Below are 17,437 nucleotides of genomic sequence, written 5' to 3'. Positions count from 1 at the left end.
ACCCCCTTCCCACCCTGCTCCTGGCACACCTGGGGGCCCCTCTGTGCTCTGGGGACAGGGAGCCAAAGGGGACAGCAGGCGGTGAGCTCACGGGTCCCCTGCACCCAGAACCAACAGGGAGGCCGGGGAGCAGGGCAGCGAGTCTGGGGGAGGTGGATTGTGGTGGGCAGGCAGACTGGGAGGCGCGCTGGCAGCCGGCACGGGCTGCGGTGTTATCTGTCACCGGGGGCACGGTGTCACCCGCAGCTCCTGTCACCGCCGGGACGCCGAGCTGGGCAGGGGAGCGTGGGGAGAGCTCTGTCCCTCAGCCAAGGGGCTGCTCCTGACTTTGGGAGAAGGTTTGGAGCCGGGCTGTTTGTCCTTTGGCCAAGGGGCTGCTCCTGATTTTGGGAGAGGGTTTGGAGCCGGGCTGTTTGTCCCTTGGCCAAGGGGCTGCTCCTGATTTTGGGAGGTTTGGAGCTGGGCTGTTTGTCCTTTGGCCAAGGGGTTGATCCTGATTTTGGGAGAAGGTGTGGAGCTGGGCTGTTTGTCCTTTGGCCAAGGGGCTGCTCCTGACTTTGGGAGAAGGTTTGGAGCCAGGCTGTTTGTCCCTTGGCCAAGGGGCTGCTCCTGATTTTGGGAGAAGGTGTGGAGCTGGGCTGTTTGTCCTTTGGCCAAGGGGCTGCTCCTGACTTTGGGAGAGGGTTTGGAGTCAGGCTGTTTGTCCTTTGGCCAAGGGGTTGATCCTGATTTTGGGAGAAGGTTTGGAGTCAGGCTGTTTGTCCTTTGGCCAAGGGGCTGCTCCTGACTTTGGGAGAGGGTTCAGAGTCGGGCTCCCGAGGAATTGAAGCTTCCCCATCCCCAAACTCGCAGTGCAAGCTCCTCCTGCCACTCCCATGGCTCCTGTCCCCTCGCTGGTGACACCCCCTGCCCTGGGACACCCTGTCCCCTGTGCTGCCGCCCCGGGACAGCCGCCAGGCCAGCGAGGTGCCCGGGCAGGCAGCAGCTGCTGCAGGGACCCGGCTGGGGTACAGGTGTCCTGTTCACCACCCCCGGCCCCTGGCCCGTGCCGGGAGGGTTCCTGGAAGCCGGAGGTGATTCCACAGCCCTCCACATGCCGCGGAACACGCAGCTGGTGCCAAAAGCACAACTCCTCACGTGGCTGCTGCCGATATCTCCTGAGCGGCTGGCAGGGAGCAGCCACCCCCTTCCTTGCTCCCCTCCTCCTCCTCCTCCCTTACTGATCTCGTTTTCAAATTCTCCTTCCCCTCCTCTTGGCTCTGATTTTTCCCATCTCTTAAATCAAGGGGATGGGTAAATGCTGGGTTTCCTCCAACCCTGTGCTGTGAGGCTGCTCAGGTGGCACCTGAGCCCCAGGCAGCCACTCTGAGCTGCAGGAAAGAATAAAGTTTTGCAGCCCAGGCTCTCTGCATGGTTTTTGGAAGCCTTACCTGTGCAGGGAAACGGGGTGTGAGTCTGACCATCACTTGCAAAGCCAGGCATTAGGATAACAAGTCCCCTGTTTGCTCATGCTCCCTTTTCCCAAGCCCCTGCATGCCTCTGATCCCAGCAGGGCAGGTCAGAGGGAAGGGAATCCCTGCAGATGCTGCTCCAAAGCTCTCCTCGATCCGTGTGCTCTGTTGGCAGATGTCCTGAACTGGGACCCCATAACTGGCATCAAGCAATGAACCACTCCACGGCCAGACCCAGCCCAGGCCTGTCTTTACAGCCTGGTGGAAATCATTTGTTGTCCCTCTCTTTTGGGTACAGCATCACCCACAGCTGGGCTTTACCTGGTGCCCCACCTCAATTACCCCCATGACCTCCAGCATCATGTCCAGCACCTCCTTGAGACTCCTGAGCTATTTTCTCTCTGATTTTCTTTAAATACATCCTAAGACAGATTGTTTACACCTTTCAGAGGGTCTTGTGTGTCCAAATCTTTCTATTTTTATTCCAGATTTCTTTTTGAGATAGACTGGAAGCTATCCTGAGCTGCCATTAGGGCAAAGGTCTCCCTGGGATAATTTTACACATTCAGGAAGACAAACTATAAGATCTAATCTTGCAAAAAAAACCCTGAAGTGTTTTGTTCAGACACCTGCGTGATTCCTTCATGGCAAACGAAACAGCTTCAAGCTGCAAGTTCACTCAAACCTCCTGGGCTTTTTTCCTGGTGTGCATTTTCCCCTGTAAACAAAGAGCCAAACAAAGCACCTCACCTTTGCTACCCAGTGGAAAATTCAATCTGGGCAAAAAAAAAAAAAAAAGCTTTTAAAATAAATGGTTTGTTTTGCAAAGGGTCAGGACAGCGTCCACGCCATGGGGAATATGGCTCTGGAATATGGGTGGCCAGCAGTGCTGCATGAAAATGAGAGGAGAAAGGGAAGAGAAGGACATGAGAAGGGCTGCAGGGAAATGCCAGGAGCACCCCCAGATCTCAGGTGACCACTCCCGGTGCTCGGCACTGCTGCACATGGGGATGGCTCAGCCGTGACGCCGTGAGGGCTCTGGATCCCCGTCCCACGCATGGGAAAGCCCTTCCCAGCCTTCCCGGCACAGGGACAGCTTGGGAGGGCCCCAGGCTGATGTCATGGCTGTGAGCAATCCCAGCCCTGGCTTTGGGATGAGGATCCCTCCCTGTGACCTCCTCAGACGTCTCCAGCTCCTCCACGGGCTCTGTTTCTCTGTCGCATCTGTGTGCTCTCCTCCTCCTCCTCCACCACCTCCCTCCCACCTTCCTTTAATTGCAAATACTGTGGAAGCCCTGGCAAAATCCCAATTAGCAGCCAGGCCCCTGTCAGCACCTGCTATCTCTGCGTGTGCCGTGTCCTCAGGAGCTGCTTCAAAATAAAGGCAGAAGGACATTGGCCGTGGCAGGAGGAATTTTCCACTGGGTGGGTGCAGCCAGCCTGGATCACGGGATGCAGGGCCCTGGCTTGCATCACCCACCAGCATCCTGGGAGGCAGCTGTGCCCACGGGCAGCCCCTTCTGTGCTGCCCAGATCCCGGGGGATTGCCCAAAAGAGGCTGAACCTGAAACATTCCCACCTCATTCCGAGGGGGACAGTCTTCAATCTCCAGATTCCCCCCACAGCAGCTCATTTGAGGCTCACTCAGCATGGCCTTGGCAGGAGGCTGTGTGCATGGGGTGGCTCCATGCTGCCCCTGCCCCTGTCCCTGGGCAGGGGACAGGACTGAGCAGGGGATGTGTCTCTGTCCCATCAAGCTGCCTGCAGGGATTGTAACAGAGTCCAGCCCTGCTGGTGATGCTCAGGAGGAAACGATGAGGAGCAAGAGGTGCTTGACGGGGAGAAGATGGGGGCTGAGGGTTCCTTGAGGATGCAGACATCTGACAGGGAGGGTATCCTCACCTTTCCTGGTGGGTCATTTCCTCCCTGCAGCACACAGCACTCTCAAGCTGTTTCAAACCAGCTGAACAGCTGACAGGGCACCCAAACCTCTTCCCTCAGCCACAGGCAGTGAGATCCAGAGGGTCTCCAGGGCAAAAATCCACTGTCCACTCCTCTCTTGGCTGGCAACCAGCTGTCTCCAGCTCCCTGCCACCCCACAGCTGGAAGGGAAGCACCAGGAAGGGCCACACTGGGCACTTCCCCTCCGCACATCTGGGAATTGACAGCGCCGCTGCATTGTGCTGGGACAGGGAGGGTTTTGCTGCTGTTATTATTCCAAGCTGGCCCGGAGTCCAAGGGAAACAAAAGCTTCTTGCTTGCCAAAGGGAGCTCTGGCTGGAGGCAGCCACAGGAGACGAGGGCTGGGCTATTCCCTGGGCTCCTAACGCTGCATTTTGGTGTTTAAATTTAGCCCTAGACTGAGGCTGTGCAGACACGAGCCCTTCTGGAGAGCCAGCAGCCTGGCCAGCATCAACAGAAACTTCGTGTGTGCCCTTCCTTCGCTGCGAGCTCAGCCCCCAAGCCTGCAGCCCCCAGATGTGCTCCACGGGGCAGATTCCTGACAGAGAAACACCCCAGAGAGCTCTGGAGAGCAGCTCGGCTGGGCAAGGCATCCTGGATGCAACAACAGCTCTTTTGGCCATCCAAACTGCAGCAAGACAAAGGAAGATGCCTGCAAGTTTTTCTCTCCTCGTTAAGCAGATGACAAAGAGAACTTCCCAGCAGTGAGAGGTCAGATGTGGAGAGCTCTGGCCATGCCCTGTGTCACCTGCCTCTTTCCTGGGGAACAGAAAGTCCCTGTGACTTGTGGCTTCTGGTCCTTTGGGATGCCTGGGAAGGGAGCCAAGCCCTCACTTCTGTTTCATCACCAGGATCCATCACCCCCACCCCACTGCAGAGCACAGCAAACAGCCCCAGGTCCCCCCTCTACATTTAGACCCCCAGATGGGAGAGGCACTGGGGTTTTACCTCCCAAATCCGTAATTGGAAGGTTCCAGATGGAAGTTCTTGCCATGATGTTCCATCACACCACCTGGGAAGCTGAGAATGCCCCAGAACATGCCAAAAGCTGTCACCCCCCAGCAGCCGAGCTCTGCGGCCTCTGCCTGAGCTGGCCACTGGATCAGAATGGGCAAACGAGGAATCAGGAGGAATGCTGCTTATTTGCTGGAGCTCTGCAAACAATTCATGTGGCCTTGTCCTCCGGATGAACCTGGTTTGATAAGGATCCTATTCATATTCCAGCGATTCCTGGAGAACAGAAAGTTGAGTGCAAGTGAGCCATCCTGCTCTTGTCTGCCAGGGAAGTGCATCTGCTGGCTCAGAGCCCTGGGAATAGAGAGCTGCTTCAAGCTTCTGAGGGTTTTCTGCACAAATCCTGTGCTGTAAAAAAAAATTAAATATACTATGTATAAATAAATAAATATATATCTATAGTTCCACCCCGTAAATCAGGTGGGAGAAGGGTGGTGGGGAATCACTGGCTGAAGAGGCAGCCTGACATTCAAAGGGCACCAAAGGATGGGAATATCACAAAAAGATCTTCAGGATGAATGGCAAAAAAATGGTGATTCTTTTACACACAGAGTAGCAGAATAATGAAAACAGCCGAACACCCAATTTCACGGCTTATTAAAATCCTGGGGAAGGTGATCCTCTCTCTGCACACAGCCCCCTGAGGATGAACTGTGTTTCGCTGCTCCTGGGAGGGCTCAAACGCTACAGGGATGCACAGAAAGCTTTAGGCACAGTGGGAAACACAAAGGTACCTTTGGCTGGGGTACTTCACCCTTCTTTTTTTCGAAATACTAATTCAGATTGGAAGAGAAATACATAACACTCATGGAAATACATGCTCACACAGCCATGCACAAGCTGGGAAGAGCAGAAATGCTGACAGCTTTGTGCTGGAAAGCTTCTCCCCATGACAAAGACAACCCGTGTGTAAGGAGTGTAAGGAGAATTAATTAAGTGTAAGAAGAATTAAGTGGATTCAGTGAGTGGCTTTTGTGAAGCCTGTGGCTCACTGAGGAAGAGGAGTGGGAGGAAGACACTGCCTGCTGCACAAGAGAACCATGACACAGACATAATCCTGCTTAGCTGCCCTGCTGAAGCTTGGAGTGATCCTTAGGACGTGGGGAATTCAGATCAGCTCAGTGGCTCCTACAATCCCCACCTTTTCCTTTGCAAACGCTTTTCCTTTCAGCCACTTTCATTCCCTCTTCTCCCTGACCACTCAGTGCTGCCAGAAACGCTCACACCTGCAGACTGAAAAGGAATTCTGCTCCAAAAGAGCAGCTCTGGAAGAGTTGGGGGGCTTTGAGCTTCATGACCTGCAGAAACTGAGCCCCTGGCTGTGTCAGCTCTGCAGTGCCACTGAGGGATAAGTGGGAATGCTGCCACAGAACGTGGATGCTCTGGTGGGAGCCCCATCCGAGTTTCATGGGGATTTTTCCCTGCAGAGGCTGCACCAAGCCTGCCAGAGGTCAAGAAGCATTTGGACAACACTCAGGCACAGGGTGGGATTTTTGGGCTGTCCTGTGCAGGGACAGGAGTTGGACTCCATGGTCCTCCTCAGGATGTTCTGTGATTCTGGATTTCCCCAGGATGGGCTGTGCTTGGAGAGGAACTTGACGGTTGAACCCCTCTGATAAACCCAAAAGGAGAATCAGCAAGCTGTAAGCAGACACAAGAACAATTTGCAGTTTTTCTTGCCCCAAATCACCTCTTTGCTTTTGTTTTGTAGGAACCCCTGGTATTTTTTGCAAAGACTTATTTGATAGAAAAAGGAAAGCGTTGCTGGACTCAAGCAAAGTGCCAGCCCCTCTCACTTACCTGTGTTTATACAAATACACACAACACCTCGCTGGGTTTGTACCACCCTGCTGATTTCCAGGCAGGTCTTCATGAGAACAGCCCTCCTCTGGTTCCACAAGTGCCCGAGAACTTTCTAAACAACTCACAGAAACCAGGGAAAATGTAATTGAAATGAGCAAAGCCAATCAGCTGGTGGGTGGGGGGAAAAAATAAAATCCCACAGAGCCACATGCCTCGAGCTCTTCCCGTGGGGAAGGGGAGGCAGAAAGCCAACGCTGGCCTCGACACTGACTGTGTTCCATCCGTGGGGATGCTGCTTGGGAAGCTGGGAGGGCAGTCCAGCACGGCCTGCTGCCTCCAATCACACCGCTGGCAGCTCTCGTTGCTATGGCCCTCAGGTCTGAAACTTTGGAAATTAGGTAAAAGGTCTAAACTCGAAACTTTTTTTTTTTTTTTTTTTTTTTTTTGCCTCCTCCCCCTCTGCAGTGGTGCCCCTTGCCTAGCACAATCCCTCTTCCTGCTGAGCCCAGGAGGAAAGCAGCTGGGATGAAGAATTAACTCTCGCGGTCCCAGGGGTTTTCCAGTCGGGAGCAGTGATGTGACACAGGAACGGTGGCCCAGGGGAGGGGGAATGTGCCAGCAGATCGTGATTCCCACCTGTCCTGGGCTGGTGAAACACCGAAGGGATTCATGAAGGGATTCATCCCATTCCTGGAGGGAATCATCCTCTCCTCCCCCAACAAGGGCGTGGTTTTAAAGTGGGTTTCATGCTGGCGTAACAAGCATGGCAGATCACAAAGGATGGGATTTTTTCCATTCCCTGGGTAGAATTTGACATCTTTAAGGGTGCTAGACGTGGAGAGATCCATTTCCTCCAATTCCAGAGGATTTTTTTCCATTCCCTGGGTAGAATTTGACACTTTTAAGGGTGCTAGACCTGGAGAGATCCATTTCTTCCCATTCCAGAGGATTTTTTTCCATTCCCTGGGTAGAATTTGACACTTTTAAGGGTGCTAGACCTGGAGAGATCCATTTCTTCCCATTCCAGAGGATTTTTTTCCATTCCCTGGGTAGAATTTGACACTTTTAAGGGTGCTAGACCTGGAGAGATCCATTTCCTCCCATTCCAGAGGACTTTTTTCTATTCCCTGGGTAGAATTTGACATTTTTAGGGGTGCTAGACCTGGAGAAATCCATCTCCTGCCATTCCAGAGGATTTTTTTTCCATTCCCTGGGTAGAATTTGACGTTTTTAAGGGTGCTAGACATGGAAAGATCCATTTCCTCCCAATCCAGAGGAGAGGTTACCATGCTGATACATGGATCCCCGAGTTTTCCCTCCATCCTGGCAAGGGGCTGGCTCTGCATGGCACAGCTTGGTTTGGCACAGAGAGAGGTGATGCTGATCTAGCACTGTCCCCACCCACCAGGGACCCCTGCAGTGCTATTCCCCACAGGAATTCCTGCCTGTGCCCACTTCCTCTGTGCCACAAAAGATCTGTGCCAGTTTTGGGTGAGCAAAACTCTTAGCAATGTTGATATCTCTGTGAAACCTACAGGACTGGGAAAACTCACTCTTTGTCCCTCATGGTTCTACTAAACCTTGGTTAAATTCCTTCCTTCTGTTATGTCACACATCTCCAGCATTTCAAGTCATGAAAGGGGAAAACCCTCCTGATGGAAAAGGTTTATACCACCATTACAAAAGACAGAAGGGGCTGAGTGCCTTATTTCAGTGTTTGTATAAAGCTGCAAACAACCGTGTACAGCTGCACACAGTTTTATCTGAGCTGTTTTGATGTTTCCAGAGTCTTAGATCCTTCCAGCCCCGCTTGGTCCTTGCTTTTGAGTGGCAGCACTCACAAATTCAATTTTGAATTTATGGCCATTCCTTCACCCTCCTGCCCACCAGGGCCACCCCAGGCGTGCCTTGAGGGGTACAGGAGCACCTCCAGCTCAGCAAGGTGGGCTGGGAGTGGTTTCAGGAGTTACCCCATCCGAGCCCCTTTTATGCTGCTGCCAGGAGAGAGGTTGCTTTTCCAGGTGAGAGAGCAAGTGCCCCAAATTCCAGCTCCGGGAAGCTCTTGGCTGCCATCCCTGGGCCTCGGGAGCAAGCCAGGCACCTCACTGGCTTGGGGCCAGCTCTGCAGGGATGGCAGGGGAAGGGCCACAAAGGTGGCTTTGTTCCTCCTGCCTGCTCGCTGCTTCACCCCAGCCCTGCTGTGACACCCCCGAGGTGGAGTCGTCTTTCCACAAAAAATCTCCAGCAGCGTTTCCCAGATGCTGTGTCACCACGGCGGGATGGGGATCGTCCCCCTCCCACCTTTCCCCAGGAAAATTCCAGGCCAGGAGTGATGCAGGTGGGGTTCTCGACCAGGAATGTTTGCATTAATCCCTCTCAGATCCCCATCCCCATTTCTACCTGTCTCCCTGGGACTCACCTCCCACCCAGGTTCTGTCAGGGTGAGGAGCTGTGGAAAGCACCTCACACATCTTCTCTTTCAGAATCACAGAATCTTTCAGGCCTGCTTACCCAAGAAAGTCAAGGTGGATAAACGACAGGTGTCAAGTCCTTAAATCTGTAGGGAAAGGAATTGTTCTCTAGCAGAACAGCTGGGGAAACCCCAAAGAGATGCTGGCCCGAACCCACCTCAGGTTTGAGATGGGGCAAGAGGTTCCAAAGCAGGGCCTGGCCAGGAGCAGAGCCAGCTCTCATTGCTGGTTTGAAGCTGGCCACGTGTCTGCTCACACATTTCTTGTTTTCTTTCCCTTGTGCCAGCAGGTGAACTGTTTGTTTCCCAGTGATCCCAGTGTCCAACAATGTTTTATCTCTCCTGCCAAACACTGCCTTGCCCATCACCCAAAACCAGCCCAGCAGGCACTGGGCAGCACTGCTACAACCCCTCTTCATGAACAAATGAATCTCCATGTGGCACAGGAGCTACATTTAGGGACAGCAAAATATGTCCACTTTTAGAATATCATCCTGTTCTTTGTTCATGCTCTCAACTCCCTGCTTAGAAAGAGCCCATCTGGAAAAAAAAAGTGCCCTTGGATATTAAGCACCTGCAGCTCCTATCAAACATCAGCTGGGACCACAGAAAAGGAGAATGGAGTCTTTCTGATGAGGAATTTGCTGCCTGAGTCTCGCCTTGCTGCTCCCAGCACTGCTGGGTGGTTTGGGCACAGCAAGCTGGGCTGGGATGGAATGGAAGCTCAAGCCTGTCCCACCAGAACGGGCTCCCAGGGCAGCCCAGCTCCTGCCCATCCCCATCCCTGTCCCAGGAGAGCAGCAGGAGCCAAGCCAGGATGCACCAGGCTCATCCACTATGTGGCTGTTGGATCCCAGGCTCCTCTGGCACTCTGGAATTGCAATAATTGCATTTTCCCTGCAAACTCTTTTGGATCCCGATGCATTCGGGATGTTAAAAACATGCAGCCTGTGCCTCACTTCTGCTTCCAAATATAGAGCTGCTGTGCAGCACAATGTTCTGCCTCACCGCCTGCAGCACAGCACCAGACCAAACAAAAATGCCAAAAAAAAAACCCAAAAAAAATCCAGACCTGAGGGGCCCGACCTTGCTGTGGCAACGGTGAGACTGATTTTTGGGATGGCAGTGGGTGTCCAAAATAATGTTCCTCCCAGTCTGTGCCAGGGGAAAGAATTGGGAAGGATGCAGGGAGGAGTAAAAAATAAATGAGGTGTCTTCCCCTCCTCCCATTCTCTCTCGGGTTTAATGGCTGGAAAGGGCTCAGCAGATGCCAACAGCTGGAAATGCAGATTTGTGCCAGGGAGCCGTGAGCCCAGCACACCCAAATGAGCCCGGGGATGGGGCAGAAACGTGCAAGACAATAAACCCTGGGCGAGAGCAACCAAGTCAGGCAGCAAAAACCATCCAGGGGTGTAATTTATTCCATGCTCCCACTGCTCCTGTTTGCTGCTGTGTTGAGGGGCACATCCACGTGTCTCTGGAGGAGCCACCTGGATCCCTGCAGATTTGGCAAGCTGGAAACAGCCAGCACAGGTACAGGGAACAGCATGGCCAGGATTTTGTTTATTCAGTGAAGGGTGGAGGGAGGTGCAAAGCAAGGGGAAATCACTGATAGAGGGAGGATGGAGCTCTGTCAGGAAAGGTACCCTCAGGACTAAGATGTCTGGAAGGGGAGAGAAAACAAAACAAAACAAACCCTTCCCCTCCAAAACAAAACAAAACAAAATAAACCCCCAAAAAATCAACCAACCAAACAAAACCCAACAAAAAACCAAACCAAACCAAACAAAAAAAAACCTAAAAAACAACCAACCAACAAAAACAAACAAACAAACAACACAAAAAAACCCACCAAAAAAACAAAACAGAAAAACCCCGAAAAAAACCCACAGGTTTTTCTTACAGAGAGAAATCACATGTTTCCTCATGACTAGAATATAATGAATGGCCCAAAGAAATATTCCAAACAAACAAATCAAAACCCTCTCATCTGAGCATATTCCTTGCCTTCCAGCCTTCTCCTGTCCCCAACATCCTTCTCATCTGTGTCCCACACTGAGCTACCCATTAGTGGGCAAACAGAGCAGAGGCACAGGAGGCTTGAGCTGAGGATCCAGAGGAGATGCAATTCTAATTAACACAACTTTTCTTCCCAAATTCTTCTGTGCAAAGTGCAGGGCTCTGGCAGGGGGGTCCCTCAGCACAGGGACAGCGGAACGAGTCCTGCCCGTGCCAGGGAGATGGGCCAGCAGTGCCCACGGGCACATCTGCTCCTGCTTGCTTTGCTTCCCATGGCACTGACATTCAAAACAAGCTGTTCCCGAGCCCAGAGGAAGGGCTGGCACCTGCCCAGGGGTACCTGGCAGAGGGAGGCACAGCGTATCCCACGGGACGGGCGCACGGTGCCGAGGACGCTTCCCAGAATTGCGGGATGTTTTGGCAGGGCTGGAGCTCTGCTCTTGGAGCATGCTCAGGCAGAGTGCAGAAATACACACAGAGCTCCAGGTGCCCCTGTTTTTTTGGGTTCAGAAGAGGACTGTCCAACAACAAGTGACCCACACGACTAAAATTTCATCCAGCAGCAGCCGAGCTCCTCATCCTGCTGCTCCCACAGACCCCTGAACACGCAGGATTATTTCACTGGCCCACAGTCCTCCCAAACCCCAGTCTGGGAGCCCAGTTCAGGATTGCACCACTTTCCCCCAGCCCTAGATCTGGCCCAGCTCTGCTGAGAACACTTGATCTCCTCCCCGAGCGCTGCCAGCTGGGTGAAATACAGCTGCTGCCTCAATAGCGCTGGTGAAAAAAAGCCTGACATTATTCACAACAAAAAGACAAGCATTGCTGTGCTTGCTTTAGATTTCATGGGAGCAGTTCCCACTGCTCCATGGGCAGGGGGAGACGAGCAAGGGGGAGATGGGCAGGGGAGCTGCTGCATCTCAAAGAGCTCTTTGGGCAAAGCTGCCACAAGCTCCCACCCAAAACATCCCTGCAGAAGCCGTGTGGTATCGCTGCCATTCCCCTTCCCCGAGCTTTGCATAGAGATTCTTGGTTTGCCAAGACCATCTCTTCCAGCAGAAGCTCCCATCTTATAAGTTCCATGACTTTATCCAGCCCAAGATCATCAGCAAGCTGAGGGAGAACTTGCCAGGAGAGCCAGCCACAAGGGGAGGTGGAAAAGAGGGAGACAGTTAATGACCCAGCATGTGTTATCTGCCTGGCTGGAAAATGGTCTGAAAATACCCTGTATTTCAGAGCAAGTGCATAGTTTTTGGTCATTCAGCCACCTGAAGCCTTGTCCTCCAACTTTCAGATTAAGCCCAGCTGTTCCCAGGTAGCTTCTGAAATAGAAATGGCAATAGCATCTGGATAGGATAGCCCTGAGCACAGCTATTCCCACCTCAAACCTGGGGGCTTGCTCAGAATCCCCTAAAAACAAAACCACCTGAAGCTTATTATTTCACTTTTAAGCTTCTTACTCTGAAGTTCATCGGAAAATTACAATTTAGCATTTAAATCAGCCAGTATGTAGTGACTTTAGAACAATGACAAAGGATCATTTGAGGGCTGAAGTGGCACCTTAACTGAAACGATCTTTTCCTGTTTGCATCAAATCCGGAGTCCAGACACTCTGACAGTACCTTTTAACACATAAAGCAACTTTTCACACCACTTTCAATATAATTGTACTTATGAACCAACCACAGATTAGTCTATAATGTTACAAACAGTATTTAAGCAGAGTAGAAAAGGCACCTGTAAATAAACAAGATATTTACAGGTGATAAAAGATTAGAGTGAAAAGGAAAGAAACCATCCTGAAGAGTGCAATGAATGACATGGAGAGGCACTGGGCAGATTGGGGTTTGTGGTTGAAATAAATGGTCCCAGAATTTTTCCAAATACCTGCTGGCCACCACACTTACCAAAATCCAGCTCAGTAGGGCAAGAGGCTCCTATTCCCTTCCTTTCCCAGCGTTTTAGGCATGTTGGCCAGGCTGTGGCTCAGGACAGAGGCAGCTGGGCAATTCAGCAGCTGCTCAGCATCTCCACAAGATGGATGGGTTGGAGCCACACAGCTCTGTGATGAGAAATAACAGCCCAACCCTGGCTCTGATTAATATTTCTCATTTTAACAACATGTTTGGCACTGGCAGAAGCTGCCAGCAAAAACTGTGGAGTCTGGTGCCTCAACCTCCCACAGGACATGAAAACAAGACTGCTGTCAACTTCAAACCTGCCTGGAGGGTGAGGACCTTTCCTTCTGAACCCTCATGTCTAGCCAAATGGGGTCCTGAAGGTCACCAGTCCCAGCTGCAGGGGGTTAGGGCAGCGGGCTGAGGCTGCTGGGGAGCCACCAAGCACCCTGCCAAGCACCCACTGCTGTCCTGCACCCTCCTGCACCCTGCCAGGATGGTGCCAACAGGACCCCTGGGTGCAGGATCTCCAGACCTTTTGTTATCATATTGCGCTGCAGGGCTTGTATTTGTGAATATGGAGAATGGATTATTTAGAATATTAGCTATTATTTGCCAAGGAGGAGGTAGACTTCCTGCTTTGTTGTTTCCTCTGGTAGCATCAATAAAAAGATCTTTGGTGGGACAGGAACCACGTCCCACAGACGGGACACTGGGAGGGCAGCCAGTGCTGGGACAGGTGAGAAGTTTCTTGCCACCAACGTGGTCTCCCCCAGGCTGCGTTTTCCACGCCAGTCTGCCATTGTTTTCTGAGGCTGGGACTGTGGAAGCTTCCATTTCCATTTTCTTGCCTTACCAGCATTTCCGAGCAAGTGAAAGTGAAGCCAAGGAGGGCAGAGAGTTCAGCAAAGAAGAACAAGGAGAGGAGGGTCCCGAGGTGAGCTGTGCACGCCTGGGCCACCCGTCCTCCTGCTGGGAGGAGACCTGGGCACAGCCTGTTGACAGAGGAGCTCCCGAACAAACAAGCTGGCTCCACCTGGGGCAAGGGATTACAAAGCTCGGCACAGCCCTCGGATTCCTCTCAGCAAACCGACTGTGGCTGGAGGCAGGGATTAAACCCCGTGCTGAGGAATGTGGCTCCTTCCCGCTGCGGAGTCCAAGTTGGCACCGCATCCCCACTCAAGACTCGGCTTACATAATGCAGCTTATGAAAGCAAAATAGCACGGCCATGCCAGCCTGTGGGCAGGCCAGGATGGGAGCAAAGAAAGGGAAAGAAAGGCGTTTTTTTGCTGAGGTGAAGCCTCGCTGCCCCCGCTGCAGCGCTACCCCAACCTTGTGCTGTGTCACCGTGAAGGAGAGGAAGGCAGAAGTGAGGGAGAAGGGCCAGTCCTCCTCCAAGGCTGTGAAGAGGTGCACTCCTGGTGCTCAGCCTGGAGTCACAGAATGTGGATTTTCCTCCCCAGTTTGCCTCTGTGACCGTGGGTTCCTCCTCAGTCAGGCAAGTTCACGTTGAGGTCCACTGCAGGTTTTGGGGGGGTCTAACATGCAAGAAGCACCCCAGCCCCAAATTCCATTCCTTCTGAACACAGACACCTCCAGAGGCAGCTCAGAGATGCTCTGACCCACATCATCTCCCCCTGGGAATGGAGCCTCTGGAGATGATGCTTCAGTGGGGAGAGCAGTAGGATTGTGGCTGCCTAGAACCCTTCTCCACATGTTCTCACCAGAGATCAGTGCCCAAAAAGGAGGAACAGTCCCCAGACACCCAGCACTGGCTCAGGGTGGAGTCACGAGGATCAGACTGAGATCACCACAAGTGTCATCTTTAGTCATCCCTCAGTGACTGATATCCCCCAGTTCAACCTGCATGGCCTCAGGAAAAGCTGATCCTACTGATGGCCTGGCCCCTTTGTCAGCAAGCAAAGAGTCAGGGTTCAATCTACATCCACACCAGACGTGTTGAAACTGCAAATGGGTCATCAGTCCCAGCTGGAGAGCCTGGAGACCCACTCGTGGGTGGAGGGCCCACTCAGGAGCCGGCCCAGGTCTGCCTCTGCATGCAGCTGGCTGGGGAAGCCAGGCAGGCCTAAGGAGATCTTCCTTTCAAGAGCTCCCACTTGTTCCCTAAGGAGCTGTCCTCAGTTTAATCAGTAACTGAACAAGTGGGATGAGATCCTGGCTCAGCTGGAGCTGGATTATGGATGAGTGTGATGGCAGGAGTCCCCTCCCAGCTCTGCCAGCTTCCTCAAAGGGCTCCCACACCACACCTGACCTTTCTCCAGCACCCTTCTAGAGCATGCCCTGGCCTCCTTCGAGGGCACAGAGAACCTCCAGCCACTTCCCCTAAGGTGGAAACCTCATCACTTTTATCAGCTGATGAACTGCAAGTGTAGATCTCAGCCGGGCCCCACAGCAGAGGAGCTGCTGGAGCTCTAAAAGGCATTTCAAGAGAACAAAGCTGCTCTGATAACAGCAGCTTCAAGCCCAAACAGAGGCTCTTGCAGGGCAGTCTGTGCCTGGGGTCATCCTTTCCCATCCTCTGTGGGCAGAAGGAGATGCAGGACACTCACAGCACCAGCACCCCAGGAAGAGGGGAAAACACAGACTGGAGAAATAAAACCACTTCCACCCAGCAACTTCTCCCTCCCTACCTCTCTTCTCCCCCAGGTAAGGGCATCCAAAAGGCAGCTCAGCAAATCCTCACGCAGCTAAAACTGGCTGATTCCTCTTCCTTCTCCTCCAGATGTGTTCAGCCAGAGGCTGTGCCAGCCTGTGAAGGCTGACCTACCTACAAAAGGTAATCAAGGAAGATCAAACAGCACTGGAAAACTCCCACAAAATAGTAAGGGAAGTGGGATGGGAATACTGGAGCAGCATCAGGGCTCTCTGGGAGTGGGAAAGGGCAGGAGAAATCCAAACAGCCACACCTGATGCACCAGGCTCTGCAGAAAGGGAAAATCCCTCGTGTCCAGGCAATAACTGAGCTGGCACAGCCTGGCACAAAAAGATGCTTCAAGTGTGATCTTGATTAGCTCGTGTGCTCCAGGCTGTGTTTGAAGGGAGCTGTGGCTAATCTTCTTTTGATTGCCTTAAAATCCAGCTGTGGGGAAAAGCGTGGCATGTGAGCAGATATATTAATGGGTTAGGGGCAGCCTTGTCTCCTAAGCTGGTGTTTCATTAAAAGGGAGCACAACCAACAGGCACTTCAAAAAGCTGCTGCTATTTTTGGCTGCTTCATTTGGAGCAGTTCCTGATGCTTGGATGTGCCCAGCAAACCCTTTGGGACTGATCCTTGCTATATCATTATTCACATTTTAAGGATGTGTGAGTACAGAGAAAAGAGATTCACTTCCTCCTGAGAGGCTCAGATCAAAAGTCAAAATGTTTTCTATGAATGCATAAGACATAAGTTCAGCTTCTGAGGGTTTCAGTCTCAATTTGTAAGAGCCCCATGGCCTTAAGAGGAGGCCTCCCTACCCTACAGAGCTGGGAACTGATGTTTAGGTAACTACAAAGCAGATTCAGCAAGCAGGCTTTAAGCAAAAAAGTCAGAAAACAATGTCTGCAGGGAATAAATTATTTTTTCTCCCCTTCTAATTCATTATAATCTTTTTTCCCCCCCCTATACTTTTAATAATGATCTGAAAAGCCATTTCCCAGTACAATGTTGTTCTGACCTTGTTTTCAGCCGGGTGATTGTGCAGTGAGTGGATAAATGCTTTCTCAGCTGAGAACAAGAGGAACCATTAAGCATCAAGCTCCTGACCTAAATTTAAGTTCAGGGCAGCTGGAGGAGCAAAGGACTGATGCCTGCTCCCCTTATCAGCCTGAGGGACACCCTGGAGATGGCATCTTCCTCAGGGACACCCCAATGGCACAGAGAGATGCTGTTTGTCCCAAAGCAACCCAAGGAAGGTGTCCCTGCCCATGGCAGGTGGTTGGAATGAGATATTTAAGGTCCCTTCCAAACCAAACCATTCCATGATTCTATGGCAAAACACAAACCCTGCTGCCCATCAGCTCCTCCTGCCTTGCTGATGCTTAGTGGCCAGAACTGAGCTATGTCTCCTTTTCCCAATTTTTTTATTTCCCAGGAGGAAAAGGTTTCTGGAGGGAGAGTCAGCTTCAATGATTCACAGTGTTAGGAAGCACAGGATCTTTAAGAAAAACAAACAGAAAACCAAACCATGTCTTTTTCCTTCCTTCTGTGCCAATGCTTTTAGAAAAGTTCCCTTACTTCAGGTGAAATCTGATTCTTTCCTCTGTAACATTTTCTTGGAATGCATAAGAAACAGCAGCTGCCTTGCCCCTGAGCCCAAATCAGAACAGAACTTCAAGATTTCCAGGCTCCTGAGTTACCCCTGTGTTTGTTTTGGCTGCAGCACCCCAGCTCCCAAGTCCTTGTGGCCATCTCAGGATGGGAGGAAAGGAAAGGTGTTCACTTTGCCTCTGTTCCTGTCACACCAGGCACAGGGACAGGGTAATTTTGGGACTGCGCTGAGGAAGGTGCTGCCTTCAATGTTTCACAGGAGGGAGATGCAGGAAAACAGCTGGTCCACAAAAAACCTGATGGCAGGAATGGCCTCATCAGCCCAGCAGGATGCTCAGGTGCAGTTAATCCAGATTTAAAGGTAGGAATGGTTAAAGCATCCTGTCCTGATGGAAGCACCTCCTGGGGAGCTGGGGAGTGGCACCACGGCCTAAATAAAGGACCAAGGGAGCAAAGTGACACATTTCTACTGCCTGGGTTATTTCCCCAAATGACTGGATTTATGCCAAAGGAGGACGAGCAGCATTTTTACATTTCTCTCAGGGAGAA

This window comes from Anomalospiza imberbis, chromosome 9 (genome assembly GCF_031753505.1).
Source record: "Anomalospiza imberbis isolate Cuckoo-Finch-1a 21T00152 chromosome 9, ASM3175350v1, whole genome shotgun sequence".
In the NCBI taxonomy this organism is placed as follows: Eukaryota; Metazoa; Chordata; class Aves; order Passeriformes; family Viduidae; genus Anomalospiza; species Anomalospiza imberbis.
Note: the sequence above shows the minus strand (reverse complement) of the source record.